This window comes from Schistocerca cancellata, chromosome 6 (assembly GCF_023864275.1).
Source record: "Schistocerca cancellata isolate TAMUIC-IGC-003103 chromosome 6, iqSchCanc2.1, whole genome shotgun sequence".
In the NCBI taxonomy this organism is placed as follows: domain Eukaryota; kingdom Metazoa; phylum Arthropoda; class Insecta; order Orthoptera; family Acrididae; genus Schistocerca; species Schistocerca cancellata.
The window spans coordinates 645,971,596-645,989,930 of NC_064631.1; positions in this window are offsets into that span (position 1 = coordinate 645,971,596).

Genomic DNA, 18,335 nt, shown 5'->3' on the forward strand with positions numbered 1-18,335 from the left:
GCTGTCGATCGCTGGTAGGAGAGTTGCATTTATAATGATTGCTGGTGTATCGAATAACGAGAGCAGATTGAAATAGCCATAGAGGGTGTTTGTCAGGTTCCGTTTCTGTAATGCGCTACGTTTATGAATAGACGTATTATCCTTTGTGAGGCTCAGTAGCCTGTTACTGTTCACAATGCATATGAGTTTTTTATGTTTCCGGTGCAAAATAGTGTCAGGTGTGTTCTTCTTTATTTTTTTTGGGGGTGGTCAGATATAGCAACATTTATTTCTTTTGGGCTTAACAATTTTGCATGTTTCTTATGTTCAATGGGCTTGTGAGAGGAGGAGGAGGAGGATATTCGTGTTTAACGTCCCGTCGACAACGAGGTCATTAGAGACGGAGCACAAGCTCGGGTTAGGGAAGGATGGGGAAGGAAGTCGGCCGTGGCCTTTCAAAGGAACCATCCCGGCATTTGCCTGGAGTGATCTAGGGAAATCACGGAAAACCTAAATCAGGATGGCCGGACGCGGGATTGAACCGTCGTCCTCCCGAATGCGAGTCCAGTGTGCTAACCACTGCGCCACCTCGCTCGGTCACTTGTGAGAAAGTACACGTTTATAGTCAGGTTACTAGTATTCCGTTGCGCAACCTTTATGTTGAGAGAAACGCATTTCGATTTCATGTATGGGTCAAACACTGCAGGTGACGTAAAACCCGCTACACGCGCAGCCATGAATGCGTTGTGTAGGCGTGCCTGAGTCCAGCATTGTGTGCCCGAAAACAGCCGCCTGACGGTTCACCGCGTCGGTCTGTGAAGGCCACACCAGACCACAGCACAGGATGCGACACCGCATGACGTCACACAGGACAGGGCGGTCTGCAGCGCGTCACAGCAGGTGGGCCGCCTCTTGCCGCTACTGTACGCTGGCTACCGCCCCTTGAGTTAGGCTCCTCTGTGAGACACGCCGTCCGTTGCTCACAGCGAGACATTCCCACAGCAAAGGCGGCCGTTGCACTGCGCTGCTATGCTAGTTCCACCCTTACCACTGGGTACGTGTGTCACAACGTCAATGAATATCAACGCTCTGTAAATATTGTCTATGTGCATCTGTTGGGATCAAATTGTAAATGCAAGTAGCAGCGTGGGCAAACGAGCAGTCGGGATCTACCGGAGTACATAATCCTCTATAAACCATTGGGAAGTGCATGGTATATGGTACATCCCACTGTCCACGTATCTGGATTTCTTCCTTATCCATTCGCGTGTGGAGTGTGGGGAGAAAGACTGCTTAAGTTCCGTAGCGTGATTTGTGATTAGTATAACCCAGTGGTTCCCAACAGGTGGTCCGCGGTACCCCAGGGGTCCGCGAGCTATGCCAGAGTGGTCTGCAAGATGCTATTAGAATAAAAAATATATTAAATATACAGGGTGATTCAAAAAGAATACCACAACTTTAAAAATGTGTATTTAATGAAAGAAACATAATATAACCTTCTGTTATACATCATTACAAAGAGTATTTAAAAAGGTTTTTTTTTACTCAAAAACAAGTTCAGAGATGTTCAATATGGCCCCCTCCAGACACTCGAGCAATATCAACCCGATACTCCAACTCGTTCCACACTCTCTGTAGCCCCCCCAGGGGGTCCACAACTCTTTTGTGGATACGTGCGTAGCGAGCACGGGACCCCGAGCTAATGTGGCCTTCCTTCCTTTCCGGGCTGCATACCTTCCCATTCCGCATCCTTCCCCATCCCTATCTTCGCCCCTCCTCCCCTCACCTCTGGCTCTTTCCTTCTCTTTCTCCCCATCTGGGAGTATGGTTTGTGCCTACGTCCGGAGACGGACGCTCGTAAATGTACTGCATTTCTTGCCTTCCTTGCTTTTATGTCTTCTTCCTTCCTTTGTCCTTCTCTGTCTTTTTCCTTCCTTTGTCCTTCTCTTTTCCTTACCTCTTCTCTTTCTCTTTTCTCCGCTGCGGCGTTTGAGACCTCTCTTCCTTCCCTTCCCTTTCTCTTTCTTCCTCCCTGTGCGTGTCTGAAGGCCGACCCACGCCCTTCGTGCGTAGCCGGTGACGGGGTAACGCGTAATTCCCCGCCCCGGGTAGACAGGTAGGACACGTACGTACCCCCTGGTAACGGCCAGGCCCAGGGAGGGGTGATTACCCGAGCTGATACCTTCCGAAAATGCCGATTGGTCCCTCCGTCCGTTTGTCGGGAGGTGTGACCTGAGGTGTGAACAATCACCTAAGGCGGGAGTGCCCTCAGAGAGGGCCCCCACAAGGGAGGAGCGCGCCATCGGAGACGCCGGTAATCATGGGGGATTCTTCCGCAATGGTTTCCTCACCTTCCACTAAGTCTAGTCACAAACGTAAGCATACTGAGTCTCAGCCACAGACGATTCTTCCATCGTTGCCACAGTTCCTTGTTGTTTCTCGGTCTGATGAAGGTCACGACTTCTCCACGGTCAACCCTTTCATTATTCAGAAAGGAGTCGACGCAATAGCAGGTCCTGTAAAGTCTTGTTCCAGATTACGGAATGGCACCCTGTTGTTAGAAACACACAGTGCCCTCCAGTCACAAAAATTGCTGCGTACTTCTCTGCTCCACACCTTCCCTGTCCGGGTGGAACCGCACCGTACCTTGAATTCCTCGCGTGGAGTCGTTTATACACGCTCCCTCGATGGATTGTCTGACGAAGAAATTCAGCACTATCTGTCTGACCAGGGCGTAACGGCAGTTCATAGAGTAATGAAACGGGTTGACACGAACATCATTCCAACCCGCACTGTCTTCTTGACATTTGACACAGTTCAACTCCCATCGAAAATCAAAGCAGGCTATGAGATAATTTCCGTTCGCCCTTACGTCCCAAACCCTACGCGTTGCTATCGATGTCAGCGGTTCAATCACACCAGCCAGTCCTGTTCCAATCCAGCCAAATGTGTTACGTGTGGCACGGATGCCCATGAGGGTGCTTGTCCACCTCCATCCCCTCGCTGCATCAACTGTATGGGTGACCACGCTGCTTCCTCTCGAGATTGCCCCGTTTTTAAGGATGAGAAGCTCATCCAGGAAATAAGGGTGAAGGAAAAGGTGTCGACCTTTGCTGCTCGAAAATTATTCGCCAGTCGCAAGCCCACCGTGCCTCAGACAGGGAAATACAGCACTGTCCTTGCTTCTTCTCGGCCAACAAAGGAGGCGGCCACGCAGACTTGCGACCTCACCTTTAGTACCACGGTCGTCAGATCGGCCAGCGCAAAGATCGCTCGTTCAACCTCACCACTTTCGCCTGCCCACTCTATGGCTCACCCTTCGTCGGGTTCTGCTACATCTCGAGCCCAAAAGTCGGACGCCAAGTCTTCGAAAAAAGAGCATACTCGCGAAGAGTTTTTACGGACCGCAGCTTCACAACCATCGGTTCCTCCTTCCTCTAAACAACATTCTTCCAAGAAGGCTACAAAGAAACCCAGTTCCTCTCCTTCTCCGCCAAGGCGTGCCCCCTCTACAGCACCACCTGGCGGAAATCGCCCTCGGCCATCTTCTGTGTCGCCGAGGCGCACTGCTGGTGGCCGGTCAACCGGCCGATCGCTGGTGGCAGGGACTGCTCCTGACCAACTTATGGATCAGGATCTTCTGCCTTCGGCTGAATGCCATTCCATGATGTCGGTTGCTAGCTCCGAGCAGTCTTTGAGTTGACAGCAACTTTGGTCCCATTCCTCCATTCTCTTTTCACCCCGTGTCCATTATCCACTGGAATATCCGCGGCATTCGAGCCAATCGGAATGAATTGTCGGTCCTCTTACGCTCCTACTCGCCGGTCATCTTCTGTCTTCAGGAAACAAAGCTGCGTCCCCATGACCGCTTTGTTCTCCCTCATTTTCAGTCTGTCCGATATGATCTCCCCTCTGTTGAAGGCTCTCCATCCCATGGAGGACTCGTGATTCTTCTCCGTGATACTCTCCATTATCACCCAATCCCCTTAAACACTTCCTTCCAAGCTGTCGCCGTCCGTCTTTCACTTTCCGGATACACGTTCTCTCTTTGTACTGTATACATTCCATCGTCCACACCAATGGCACGAGCTGATCTCCTTCATCTTCTTGGTCAGCTTCCACCCCCCTATTTGCTGGTTGGGGACTTCAATGCCCACCACCCGCTTTGGGGATCTCCACACCCTTGTCCACGTGGCTCCGTATTGCTAGACGTCTTCCACCAAGCGGATCTAGTTTGCCTCAACACTGGGGTCCCCACATTTTTGTCTGCCTCCACGACAACCTTATCTCATTTGGACCTTGCGGTCGGTACTGTTCCGCTAGCTCGGCGCTTCGAATGGTTCGCCCTTGATGATACACACTCGAGTGACCACTTTCCATGTGTCCTCAGACTGCAGCCTCAACTGCCATATATGCGCCCGCGACGCTGGAAGTTTGCCCAAGCCGATTGGACACTTTTTTCGTCTCTCGCGACATTCGATGACCGTCGCTTTCCCAGCGTCGACGATGAGGTCACACATATTACCGACGTTATCCTTACAGCTGCGGAACGTTCAATACCACGCACCTCCGAATTGCCCCGGCGCCCCCCAGTTCCTTGGTGGAACGAGGCATGCCGTGACGCAATACGTGAGCGGCGACGTGCTCTTCGCATTTTCCGTCACCATCCTACTTTGGCCAACTGTATCCGCTATAAGCAGCTCCGTGCGCGATGCCGTCGCGTCATCCGCGATAGCAAGAAGGCAAGCTGGAAATTCTTTATTAGCTCATTTAACACCTTCACTCCCTCCTCGGAAGTTTGGAGTCGGCTTCGACGGTTCTCAGGCGCGCCTAGTTTCTCCCCGGTTTCTGGGCTCACTGTCGCGCATGATACCTTAGTGGACCCCGTCGCAATTTCTAACTCGTTGGGTCAGCACTTTGCTGAGATTTCGAGCTCTTCAAATTACCCGCCAGCGTTTCTCCCGAAGAAACGTGCAGCGGAAGTGCGACCTCTTGCTTTCTCCTCCCTAAATCACGAAAGCTACAATACTGTTTTCTCCATGCGGGAACTCCAACATGCCCTCTCATCTTCTCGCTCCTCCGCCCCAGGACCGGATGGTATCCATGTCCAAATGTTGCTGCATTTATCCACCCATAGTCTGCGTTACCTCCTTCGCCTTTATAATCGAATTTGGACCGGCAGCACCTTTCCCAGACGGTGGCGGGAAGCTATTGTCGTTCCCGTTCCGAAACCTGGAAAGGACAAACATCTCCCCTCTAGCTATCGCCCCATTTCTCTCACGAGTAGTGTCTGTAAGGTTTTGGAGCGTATGGTGAATTACCGTTTAGCTTGGTGGCTGGAATCCCGCAGCCTTTTAACACCAGCCCAATGCGGATTTCGGAAGCATCGTTCTGCAGTTGACCATCTTGTCGCTCTCTCCACTTATATCATGAACAATTTTCTCCGGCACCGCCAAACGGTAGCAATATTTTTTGATCTGGAGAGAGCATACGATACCTGTTGGAGGACAGGCATCCTCCGCACACTGTTCTCTTGGGGCTTTCGGGGCCGGCTGCCCCTTTTTCTTCGCGAATTTATGGCAGAGCGCACTTTTCGGGTGCGGGTGAACACTACTCTCTCCCGTACTTTCTCCCAAGAAAACGGGGTACCCCAGGGATCCGTGCTGAGTGTTGTACTGTTTGCCATCGCCATAAATCCAATTATGGATTGTCTCCCTCCTGATGTCTCGGGCTCCCTCTTTGTGGACGATTTTGCGATCTACTACAGCTCTCAACGGACCAGCCTTCTTGAACGACGTCTTCAAGGATGTCTCGATCGCCTCCACTCGTGGAGCATCGAAACTGGCTTCCGTTTTTCACCCAGTAAGACCGTTTGTGTCAATTTTTGGCGACGTACGGAGTTTCTTCCGCCCTCCTTACATCTAGGTCCTGTCAACCTTCCGTTTTCAGACGTCGCTAAATTCTTGGGTCTTATGTTTGACAGAAAACTATGCTGGTCCTCCCACGTTTCCTATCTTTCGGCTCGCTGTCTGCGATCACTTAACACCCTCCGTGTCCTGAATGGTACCTCCGGGGGAGCGGACCGAGTGGTCCTTCTCCGCCTCTATCGCGCCTTAGTGCGCTCGAAATTGGATTATGGAAGCATAGTCTACTCCTCTGCTCGGCCGTCTATTCTTCGGCGTCTCGACTCTATCCACCACCGTGGATTACGTTTAGTGTCTGGAGCTTTTTACACTAGCCCTGTGGAAAGCCTTTATGCTGAGACTGCTGAACCTCCGCTGTCCAATCGGCGAGCAGTCCTCCTGAGTCGTTATGCTAGCCGTCTGTCTTCCATGCCTGCTAATCCAGCCCACGACCTTTTTTTCGACGCCTCCTTTGATGTAGGGTATGCAGGCCGCCCCTCCTCCCTACTACCCCCGGGAGTCCGCTTCCGTCAACTGCTCCATTCTCTTTCCTTCCGCTTTCCTAAAACCTTCCTGACAACTTGGGGTACAGCACCGCCTTGGCTCCGTCCCCGGATCTGCCTGCTCCGTGACCTTTGTCAATTTCCCAAAGATGGTACCCCTACACTTGTTTATCGTCGGGCACTTGCTGCTCTATGTGCAGAAATGACGGACGCCACATTTATTTACACCGACGGCTCGAAAACATCGTTAGGTGTAGGGAGTGCCTATATTGTTGGCGACACCCCAAATCGCTTTCGGCTTCCCGACCAGTGTTCGGTTTATACTGCGGAGCTTTACGCTGTTCTCCAGGCTGTCCACTACATCCGCCGCCATCAGCGGATACAGTACGTTATCTGCTCAGATTCTCTCAGCTCTCTCCTCAGTCTCCAAGCTCTTTACCCTGTGCACCCTCTGGTCCACCGGATTCAGGACTGTCTGCGCTTGCTTCACCTGAGGGGCGTCTCGGTGGCGTTCCTCTGGCTCCCGGGACACGCTGGTATCTGTGGGAATGAGGCGGCCGATATAGCGGCCAAGGCCGCAGTCTCTCTTCCTCGGCCAGCTATTCAGTCGCTTCCCTTCACCGATCTTCGGAACGATTTATGTCGCCATGTTGCTCAATTATGGCATGCCCATTGGTCGGCACTTCCCTGTAATAAATTGCGGGAAGTGAAAGCCCTTCCTTGCGCTTGGACTTCTTCCTCCCGAACGCGTCGTCGGGAGGAGGTAATTTTAGCTAGACTCCGGATAGGGCATTGTCGTTTTAGCCATCGACATCTTTTAAGCGGCGATCCTCCCCCACTCTGTCCCCACTGCTCTCAGCTGTGGACGGTAAGACACCTTTTAATTGAATGCCCCTATTTTAATCCGTTACGCTCCCGTCTACAGCTATCGCCTGATCTATCGTTGATTTTAGCAGATGACACGCGCTCCGCTGACCGCGTTCTCCAGTTTATTAGTGACAGTGAAATGACGTCAGTCATTTGAAGCTTTTTTTGGGGACAATCACCCCCTTTCTGTAGTGGATTTTTAAGCAGTCTTCTATTTTTAGTTTCTCCAATTTTCTGACTTTGTTCCCATTGCTGCTGGTTTTAAATTTCGGTTTTTTACTGTCTTAAGTCACGGGCTGGGCGCTAATGACCATAGAAGTTTTGCGCCCTAAAACCACAACAAAAAAAAAAAAAAAACTCTCTGTAGCATATCAGGCGTAACAGTTTGGATAGCTGCTGTTATTTCTCGTTTCAAATCATCAATGGTGGCTGGGAGAGGTGGCCGAAACACCATATCCTTAACATACCCCCATAAGAAAAAATCGCAGGGGGTAAGATCAGGGCTTCTTGGAGGCCAGTGATGAAGTGCTCTGTCACGGGCTGCCTGGCGGCCGATCCATTGCCTCGGGTAGTTGACGTTCAGGTTTCATAACTAACCTTTTTCGTAGGACTCTTCATACAGTTGATTGTGGAATTTGCAGCTCTCTGCTAGCTCTGCGAGTCGATTTTCCTGGGCTGCGAACAAATGCTTGCTGGATGCGTGCTACATTTTCATCACTCGTTCTCGGCCGTCCAGAACTTTTCCCTTTGCACAAACACCCATTCTCTGTAAACTGTTTATACCAACGTTTAATACACCACCTATCAGGAGGTTTAACACCATACTTGGTTCGAAAAGCACGCTGAACACATGTCGTCGATTCACTTCTGCCGTACTCAATAACACAAAAAGCTTTCTGTTGAGCGGTCGCTATCTTAGCATCAACTGACGCTGACGCCTAGTCAACAGCGCCTCAAGCGAACAAATGTACAACTAAATGAAACTTTATAGCTCCCTTAATTCGCCGACAGATAGTGCTTAGCTCTGCCGTTTGTCGTTCCAGAGTTTTAAATTCCTAAAGTTGTGGTATTCTTTTTGAATCACCCTGTATTTCGTATGATAACAGATTTTTTGTTTTGGCCGCTCAATAATTTTTCAATAATGAATATGGCAATGTTTTTCTAAGTACCAAAAATAGAAAACGTATAAAAACGCTATGAATGTGGCTTTTTTAGGTACTTGATATTGTGATATGACAAGGTACCAATCATGATCGATGAGGGGGTCCTTAGGTTAGTTAGGCTTAAGTAGTTCTGAGTTCTATGGGACTGATGACCACAGCAGTTAAGTCCCATAGTGCTCAGAGCCATTTGAAATTTGTTGGGAACCCCTGGTATAACCGTTTCATCACTCTCCCTACTACGTAGATGTGTTATTCAATATTCATAGATTTTTCACTTAATATAACGCTGGACTTTAAAAGTAAGTAGGCTTTAAAGGTACGTTGCTGTTTAACTACAGCCGGCCGGAGTGGCCGTGCGGTTCTAGGCGCTACAGTCTGGAACCGCGTGACCGCTGCGGTCGCAGGTTCGAATCCTGCCTCGGTCATGGATGTGTGTGCTGTCCTTAGGTTAGTTAGGCTTAAGTAGTTCTGAGTTCTAGGGGACTGATGACCACAGCAGTTAAGTCCCATAGTGCTCAGAGCCATTTGAAATTTGTTTAACTACAAGTATCCGTCAACCCTGAGTCCATTTGTATTGCCTTTTATTGTGCATCCCCATTAGTCCTATCTGACATGAATTCCGCATAGCTCGGCAATCGTGTGCGAATGTTCGTCAAGAGTGTGGAACCCATACCTAATGACGTGAAGCTCACTAAATAGACATTAATTCGCTGTTGTCTCATTCTAATTTTATTTTACTTCACATTTCTTTGCTTTACGTTACCATACTTATTATTTTGCATTAAATCTTTTTGTCTAGGGTCACACAACACAGGGCCATTACAGACAACAAAACGACACTTTGAAGCTCTTCCGCCAGAGTTTTGTTCGACTGGTATCCCCTTTCTCATGATTAAATACCATCAGCTTGGTTATAGAGAACATCATGCAAGAAATTTAATAAAAATAACTAACGACTGATGATAGTACTTTCGTTCCATCCCCTTTTCCGTTTGGTTTAGCCGGCCGAAGTGGCCGTGCGGTAAAGGCGCTGCAGTCTGGAACCGCAAGACCGCTACGGTCGCAGGTTCGAATCCTGCCTCGGGCATGGATGTTTGTGATGTCCTTAGGTTAGTTAGGTTTAACTAGTTCTAAGTTCTAGGGGACTAATGACCTCAGCAGTTGAGTCCCATAGTGCTCAGAGCCATTTGAACCATTTTGAACGTTTGGTTTGGAGTATCTTGTCAGTGGCTATTAGTGAACGATTTCAAAGTCCCGCCAGTTAGGAAATGATACGAGAATACGCGAGATTTTTGCTTCAGTTAGGCAGAGTTTCTATGGGTAGAGATATCATGCAATTTTCTCTGACGTACAGAGTTTCGCGCGGGTAGCGTGCTTTCCACTGACAGTCAAAAAACCTAGCTCGCGTGGGGAGAGGATATCAACTCGTCGGGAGTCGGGGTTAAGAGGGACACCAGTGGTCTAGGATTCGTCGGTGCCAGACCAAGTCAGCAAGTCTTTCTCAACTGCGAAAGCCCATTTGAGTCGAAGTTGACAGGATGCGAACTCCGTCAAGTGCAGTTAGCGATTTCAAAGTTTCTTTCTGTCGTTATTTTGTTTAATCAGTGGTTCTATACGACTTTTCGGCAATTCCTGATTTTACTTTTGATTAATTCTAAATGTGACCAAGTACCTGTGTCCAGGTAGGCTACGTGGTGTATGGAAGATTCTGATTGTGTTTTCGAGTGCCCCCGCACTCGACGTTTTTTCTCTAATATCATTCGTATCGCAATTATGTTATTATGCGTTCTAAATTTTCTCTTTATAGTCCAGTTTTCTCAGTGGTATGACCGCACATGTGTTAAGAGTTTGGCGTAGCTTCAAATAATTTTAATTATTCGTCTACTTACTTCCTTCATTTAAAATCATTTCAATGGGGCACGCTACCTCTCACAGTGCATATTGCCCATTAATTATTAATATGAAGAACGATTTCTTTGTAAAGTGTTGCACGTTAAACTAGAGAGCAGTTCAAGTGACTCTGGATAACATGTAGATCCCCCAATGTTTATAGTGATTTATAATGAAGCTGTTCTAGAGAACTTTTCGCGCTTTATTCTTAGGCTTTTATTAAGATTCATTTGCAAACTGGTACACGTGTTGTCAAGTGGATTTCCGAGTCGTGTGGCTCATAACTGTTTAGTCATTTCCATTTTCTCATTTCTAAATGTAGTTGCGTTCGTAAGAGCCTGCTTGCGAAAAATTAAAGATGATTTCGAGGCGCTTTTCGTGGTATTATGATCATCCACGTGGGACAAATGAACGATACCATTCGCATCAGCCGGTCGTTGTGGCCGAGCGGTTCTAGGCGCTGCAGACTGGAACCGCGCGCCCGCTACGGTCGCAGGTTCGAATCCAGCCTCGGGCATGGATGTGTGTGATGTCCTTAGGTTAGTTAGGTTTAAGTAGTTCTAAGTTCTAGGGGACTGATGACCTCAGATGTTACGTCCCATAGTGCTCAGAGCCATTTGAACCATTCGCTTCGTTGCCAGTAGCACGCTACTGATCTCTCGTTCATTCTCTTCCACTTATGTCGACGTAACTAGTGCAGTTATTTCTATAGAAATACCTGAATACAACGATCCTTTTCGTCATATGGAATCCGGTAACTCAACACGCCAATGGTTGGTATTTGTCTTTAGGTTAAATTTGATGAATTATTGTCCTGAGAACGATGTGCGAAACGTCCCATTAGAAAAATTATTAATTATTGTGCTGGTAAACTTCTTACAAACTTGATAGAAAGACAGCTGAGTAAAACTGAACGTACTCAGACAGTTCTCTTTTTACTTATTCTGATCATCACTAAGCTGACACACAATATTTTGTTTTTAACCCAACGCAATCTGACTTTCAATAATCCCTACAAAAGAATGGCCCTGACTAACTGTAACCTATACCTTTCATGAATCACTTACCTCACAAAAATCTTCGTTACTCGAACTACTGCAATACAGCGAGCCCCAATACTGCCAGCTAAATGAAAGATTCTAACTATTGAAGGCACTAACTACTGATATGCATAGTTAGCAAAGGAAAGATTTTGATAGAAAACAAACAATGTATTTACCTTAATAGCGTTCAAAAAATAATTTTGTGACATCCAATTAAACAAATTTCCTTTTTCTGACGGACACACGTCCAGATAGTCTGCTAAAAACTCTGGCATCTCTCTCCACATCCACCACTGCTGACGGCTCACCTTCAACTGCACAACGCTACGCGCTGTTCACATCCAACTACCCGACACTACACAAGCGTATATTCCAACAATGAGTCCAACCAGCCACAGACTGCACAAAGCACAGTCAGTGATTTTCATACAAAGCGCTACGTGGCGTTACCAACATCAAAACCTAAGCATGTGTAGCTCACATCACAATAAGTGGAAATTAATTGGACTTCCCTTTTGCCCTTAAATTTTAGATAGTGATGATCTTCCATTTTCCTAATAACAAAACTGATTTTGCATAAGTCGTACCTGTTGTTGTTGTACGAGGTCCTGTAAAGCTGGACAGACGCGTGACAACTACGTACTCGCACAGGAGGGAGCGATGTGGTTACTTTGCAGTCCAAGCTGTACCAGAGCAAAGGCGACACACCTTGAGTTTGCATGACCTCTTACAATTTTAATACCATTTTCACTATCTGAATAGTCTCAAGAGTCGGGTCTTCATGACGTAGCAATAAATCAACAGAATGCCACCTTTCTCACATGGTAATGAGACGTTCATTGAGACATAATGATAGAGTTCTAACGTGGTAGGTAAGTAACTACGCTAATGTCTCATCTCTTTTTCGTGCAGCAGGCTCGCCGTACAGCATGAGTAAGGGCCTCAGAAGACGAGAAACTGCGCCATCACGACTCTATGCACGCCCTGAAGTACCGCTACGCAACGAAGGCCTCCCTCTAGGCCCCAAGGTTAGTTACACTGTCGCATCGATGTACCAGCTGGCACATTACCTGAACGCATTCTCAGCAAATAAGTCTGGACGTGAGAACACCACATTCGTAAAGTCTGTTGACTTTGTACAACGCATAAGTCAATTATGGCTCAAGGATATAGATACTAGACCTTGATCCAGTTTAGATGCACTCTCCCTCTTTATGAGAATGTCACTTCCTAATTCCGAGAAACTAGTCGCGAAATGTTCGACAATTGCTTCAGTGAACTTTTAGGCTTGTTGTGACAACGTATTTCCTGTTTGGAGGAAAATATTGTAAACAAGATGACAGCTTGGCGATGGATAGTCCATTATCGCCAACTGCCGAGAATATCAAGTTTGTTTGTGTGGCCATCCTCCGCAGCAAGCATATAAATACTTGTTTTGTAAATAAAACTGCCTTTTTCTGCTGCTAGTTACTTTATTTCCCGTATCCCGTACGCGTTTCGCCTTCTCCTGTTCTAAGGCATCATCAGTGGGATCTATAACGATACAGTTTTGTTAGTTTTAGATTATTAAACAGTTCACTTCGCGGTTTTTTTGTAAAAAAAAGTAATTACATACGATTTGCTGATTTGCGTTTCCTCACATCTGGTGTGGAGGTCGCACTACCACTTTCATCACTGCCATATAATCACATCTTTGTGTTCTTGCCTTCCTCACACTGTTCACCTTGTTTCTCACTCTTTTTTGTGGTGGACTATTGTTCTATTGTCACTAGATACTACTATTTCCTCGTACACTGTTTTTCACAACGTAAATATTGCGACTCCATTACGTGTTTCATCTTCTTTGGTACGTTTACCTATTTGCTGCCAACCTAACGAAGTATATGTTCGAGACTAACTTCTATTTTTGATGTTTATACCGTTCGTGTGTATGACTGAGAGAGAGAGCGGGACATCAAATGTTCTCCGTGTCATATACAAAGAAAACATGAGAGCCTGGAAATATGGGACAAACCACTCCACATTTGCAGAATACCTAAGAGAAAATGACCACAAACCAACCACTAGAGAAGATGACATGAAAAAATTAGATTCAACAATAAAAAAACACCTCCTAACCATGCAAGAAAATTACCATATACAGAAAACCAAAGCAGAGGGGAAAATCCTGTTGAATGACGAAGTACACATGCCAAGCAATTCATCAGTTACACTAATAGGTGAAATAATAGAATAACGTTCGTAAAAAGTATTAATATAACAATACTGTCCAACATAATAATAATAGAACCCAACATCTCTACACTAACTCATCCATTAACCCCTCCACAGAATACTGAAACGAAAAGTCAAATCAGCTGTCACCAAAGTTTCCAACCTCTCCCTAACAGCTAGCACACCCGCCCCCCTCCCCCCCCCCCAAAAAAAAGTCGGCTCTATCTCCCTCTCTCTCTCTGACTCATACACACATACGGTAGAAACATCATAAATAGAAGTTAGTCAAGAACATATACTTCGTTAGATTGGCAGCAAATAGGTAAACGTACCAAAGAACATAACAACTTACGTTGTGAAAACAGTGTACGACGAAATAGTTGTACCGAATGACAAAAGAACAATAGTCCACCACAAAAAAGAAAAGAGTGAGAAACATGGTGAACAGTGTGTAGAAGGCGGGAACACAAAGATGTGATTGTATGGCAGTGATGAAAGTGGTAGTGCGACCTCCAGACCAGATGTGAGGAATCCCAAATCAGCAAATCGTAAGTAATTCCTTTTTTTACAAAAAAATCGTGAAGTGAACTATTGAATAATCTAAACCTAACAGAACTGTATCGTTATAGATTGCACTGATGATGCCTTAGAACAGCAGAAGGCGAAACGCGTGTGCGATACGGTAAATAAGGCAGTTTTATTTACGAAACAAGTATGTCTAGAGTATACTCTAGCAGACGAAAAGTATCAGTTCACCTTCACGCAATGCAGAATTACCACCGGGTATCGCTAGACGCCGGCCTGCCAGTGTAAAAGCAGACGGAGAGTAGCGATGCAGTGATAGCAGGGGGAACAGCAGAATGGGTTCAGTCAAGGGAGCATGGAGACATAGAGCGTGGACCAGTCATCGGATGTCATCTGAATAAGAAACCCACCAGGAATATTTTCTAAAATTGCCAAAGCCGACTGCCTGTGATGTGACTGTGAAGTGGATAACAGCTGAACCGAGATCAGACCTCAAGTACTGACACACAGGGACCGTCCAGCAATACGAACTGTGATAGTGGAAAATCACCTGAGACAGGCCGACAGAATCACTCTTGAGTTCCGAAGTGATACCAGCAGTCCATCTAGCACAATGACTGCGCGTGGGCGCTAATGACCATTGAAGTTGTGCGCCCTAAAACCACAAAAAAAAAACAAAAAACAAACAATGACTGCGCGTGCGGAATTAAGAAGAATGGGAAACAGTATCTGAGCACCGACATCACATCTACATCTACATCTCCATGATTACTCTGCAATTCACATTTAAGTGCTTGGCAGAGGGTTCATCGAACCACAATCATACTATCTCTCTACCATTCCACTCCCTAACAGCGCGCGGGAAAAACGAACTCTTAAACCTTTCTGTTCGAGCTCTGATTTCTCTTATTTTATTTTGATGATCATCCCTACCTATGTAGGTTGGGCTCAACAAAATATTTTCGCATTCGGAAGAGAAAGTTGGTGACTGATGTTTCGTAAATAGATCTCGCCGCTACGAAAAATGTCTTTGCTTTAATGACTTCCATCCGAACTCGCGTATCATATCTGCCACACTCTCTCCCCTATTACGTGATAATACAAAACAAGCTGCCCTTTCGATGTCCTCCGTCAAACCCACCTGGTAAGGATCCCACACCGCGCAAGAATATTCTAACAGAGGACGAACGAGTGTAGTGTAAGCTGTCTATTTAGTGGACTAGTTGCATCTTCTAAGTGTCCTGCCAACGAAACGCAACCTTTGGCTCGCCTTCCCCACAATATTATCTATGTGGTCTTTCCAACTGAAGTTGTTCGTGATTTTTACACCCAGGTACTTAGTTGAACAGCTTTGAGAATTGTACTATTTATCGAGTAATCGAATTCCAACGGATTTCTTTTGGAACTCACGTGGATCACCTCACACTTTTCGTTATTTAGCGTCAACTGCCACCTGCCACACCATACAGCAATCTTTTCTAAATCGCTTTGCAACTGATGCTGGTCTTCGGATGACCTTACTAGGCGGCAACCTAAGAGAACTGCTCAGATTGTCACCCAGGTCATTTATATAGATCAGGAACAGCATAGGTCCCAGGACGCTTTCCTGGGGAACTCCTGATCTCACTTCAGTTTTACTCGATGACTTCCCGTCTATTACTGCGAACTGCGACCTTCCTGACAGGAAATCACGAATCCAGTCGCATAACTGAGACGTTACCCCATAGGCCCGCAGCTTGATTAGAAGTCGCTTGTGAGGAACGGTGTCAAAAGCTTTCCGGAAATCTAGAAATACGGAATCAACTTTAGATCCCCTGTCGATAGCGGCCATTACTTCGTGCGAATAAAGAGTTAGCTGCGTTGCACAAGAACGATGTTTTCTGAAACCATGCTGATTACGTATCAACAGATCGTTCCCTCGAGGTGATTCATAATGTTTGAATACAGTATATGCTCCAAAACCCTACTACAAACCGACGTCAATGATATAGGTCTGTAGTTCGGTGGATTACCTCCTCATAAGCCACGCACTTCCGTAGCCAATGCTAAGCGACCCTTCTACATCTACATCTACATCTACATGGATACTCTGCAAATCATATTGAAGTGCCTGGCAGAGGGTTCATCGAACCACCTTCACAATTCTCCATTATTCCAATCTCGTATAGCGCGCGGAAAGAATGAACACCTATATCTTTACGTTCAAGTTCTGATTTCCCTTATTTTATTCCCTATGTAGGTCGGTGTCAACAAAATATTTTCGCATTCGCAGGAGAAAGTTGGCGATTGGAATTTCGTGAGAAGATTCCGTCGCAACGAAAAACGCCTTTCTTTTAATGATGTACATCCCAAATCCTGTATCATTTCTGTGACACTCTCTCCCATATTTCGCGATAATACAAAACGTGCTGCCTTTCTTTGAACTTTCTCGATGTACTCCGTCAGTCCTATCTGGTGAGGATCCCACACCGTGCAGCAGTATTTTGAAAGAGGACGGAGAAGCGGAGTGTAGGCAGTCTCCTTAGTAGGTCTGTTACATTTTCTAAGTGTCCTGCCAATGTTCGCAGCCTTTGGTTAGCCTTCCGCACAACATTTTCTATGTGTTCCTTCCAATTTAAATAGTTGGTAATTGTAATACCTAGGTGTTTAGTTGAATTCACGGCTTTTAGATTAGACTGATTTTTCGTGTAACCGAAGTTTAACGAATTCCTTTTAGAACTCATGTGGATGACCTCACACTTTTCGTTATTTAAGGTCAACTGCCACTTTTCGCATCTGAAATAGAGAGCGACTCCACTGACAAGTGGATGACTACAAACGAGTGACTTGGAATAATTTATCATGCCATGTCATATTGCAATTCCATGAAATGGCTTGAGTTTAGCGAACCATTACGTGTAATGTCAACAATGTACGCAAAAGGTGGTATTCCGGTATGACGCTATTTTTCAGGGTTAGGGTATGGTCTCCTTACTGCGCTTATGGAAACGAAAAATATGGAAAATTAAGAAATTTTTTATAGCATTGTGTACTGCTTAGAGAAGAGGAAGAGTTCGGGCACGATGGTTGTATTAGCACACCAATGCACTCTGTCATTGTTTGTAGGTCAATGCTTTGTAAACAATAACTTTCCAGAAAAGGACTGGCCTCTCCGCAGGCCCGACCCGAATCCATTGGAACAGCTCTGATATGAGTCAGGACTACGAAATCGCTCCAGACGCCGGCGTCCAACGTCTGGTTTCTGCTCCTGTGGAGTAATGGATTGCTATTTCCCGACAGACATTCAGTCACCTCGCAGAAAGTGTACCAGACAGAGTTCAATCCTCCATAAACGCGAAGGATGGACACACCGCGTATTAATATTCAGTTATATGTGTGTTGAGTAATTAATGATAATATACACGTGGAACTCTTAAAAGGAGACGCACTAGACTCTGCTAAGTTCAAAGAAACAGTTATTTTCGGAATGAATGTTTCTCTGTGCAGTGGAGTGTGCGCAGATATGAAAGTTCCTGGTAAGTTAAAACTGTGTAACGGACCGAGATTCGAATACGGGACCTTTGCGTTTCACGGACAAGTGCTCCATCAACTGAACTACTCGAGCACTAGCCACAACCCGTCATCGCAGCCCCCAGGCTGAGCCATAGAGAAACAAAGAAAGTCTTATCTGCCTTACGCTCGAGTAACCTCTGGAAAGAGCGATACACTCCGGCGAAAACATAACATCCAGCGTATTTCGCTCCCGGCAACTTCTTTGCGAATTTAAAAACGATCTGGGTCTCCGAAAGCCGAGCGCACATCACATTCCATGCTAATGTAACATGATTTATGTAGAGCAGACGGTTAGAACAGTAGAGAAGAGGGTCACGGAACATCAACGATACACCTGACTAAAACAACTAAGGAAATCAGACGTCGGCGACGACTGTCTCCAGTGTAAGCATGATATGAAATGCCACGGGATCAGTACCGCGATGAAAACGCCACGTGTCTGGGACGGCGGAATTAGAGACGTCAGGAAACATATCAAACTTGACTCAGATTTCAATTTCAACAACGCTTCGGATCCGGTTCTCAATATACACTCCTGAAAATTGAAATAAGAACACCGTGACTTCATTGTCCCAGGAAGGGGAAACTTTATTGACACATTCCTGGGGTCAGATACATCACATGATCACACTGACAGAACCACAGGCACATAGACACAGGCAACAGAGCATGCACAATGTCGGCACTAGTACAGTG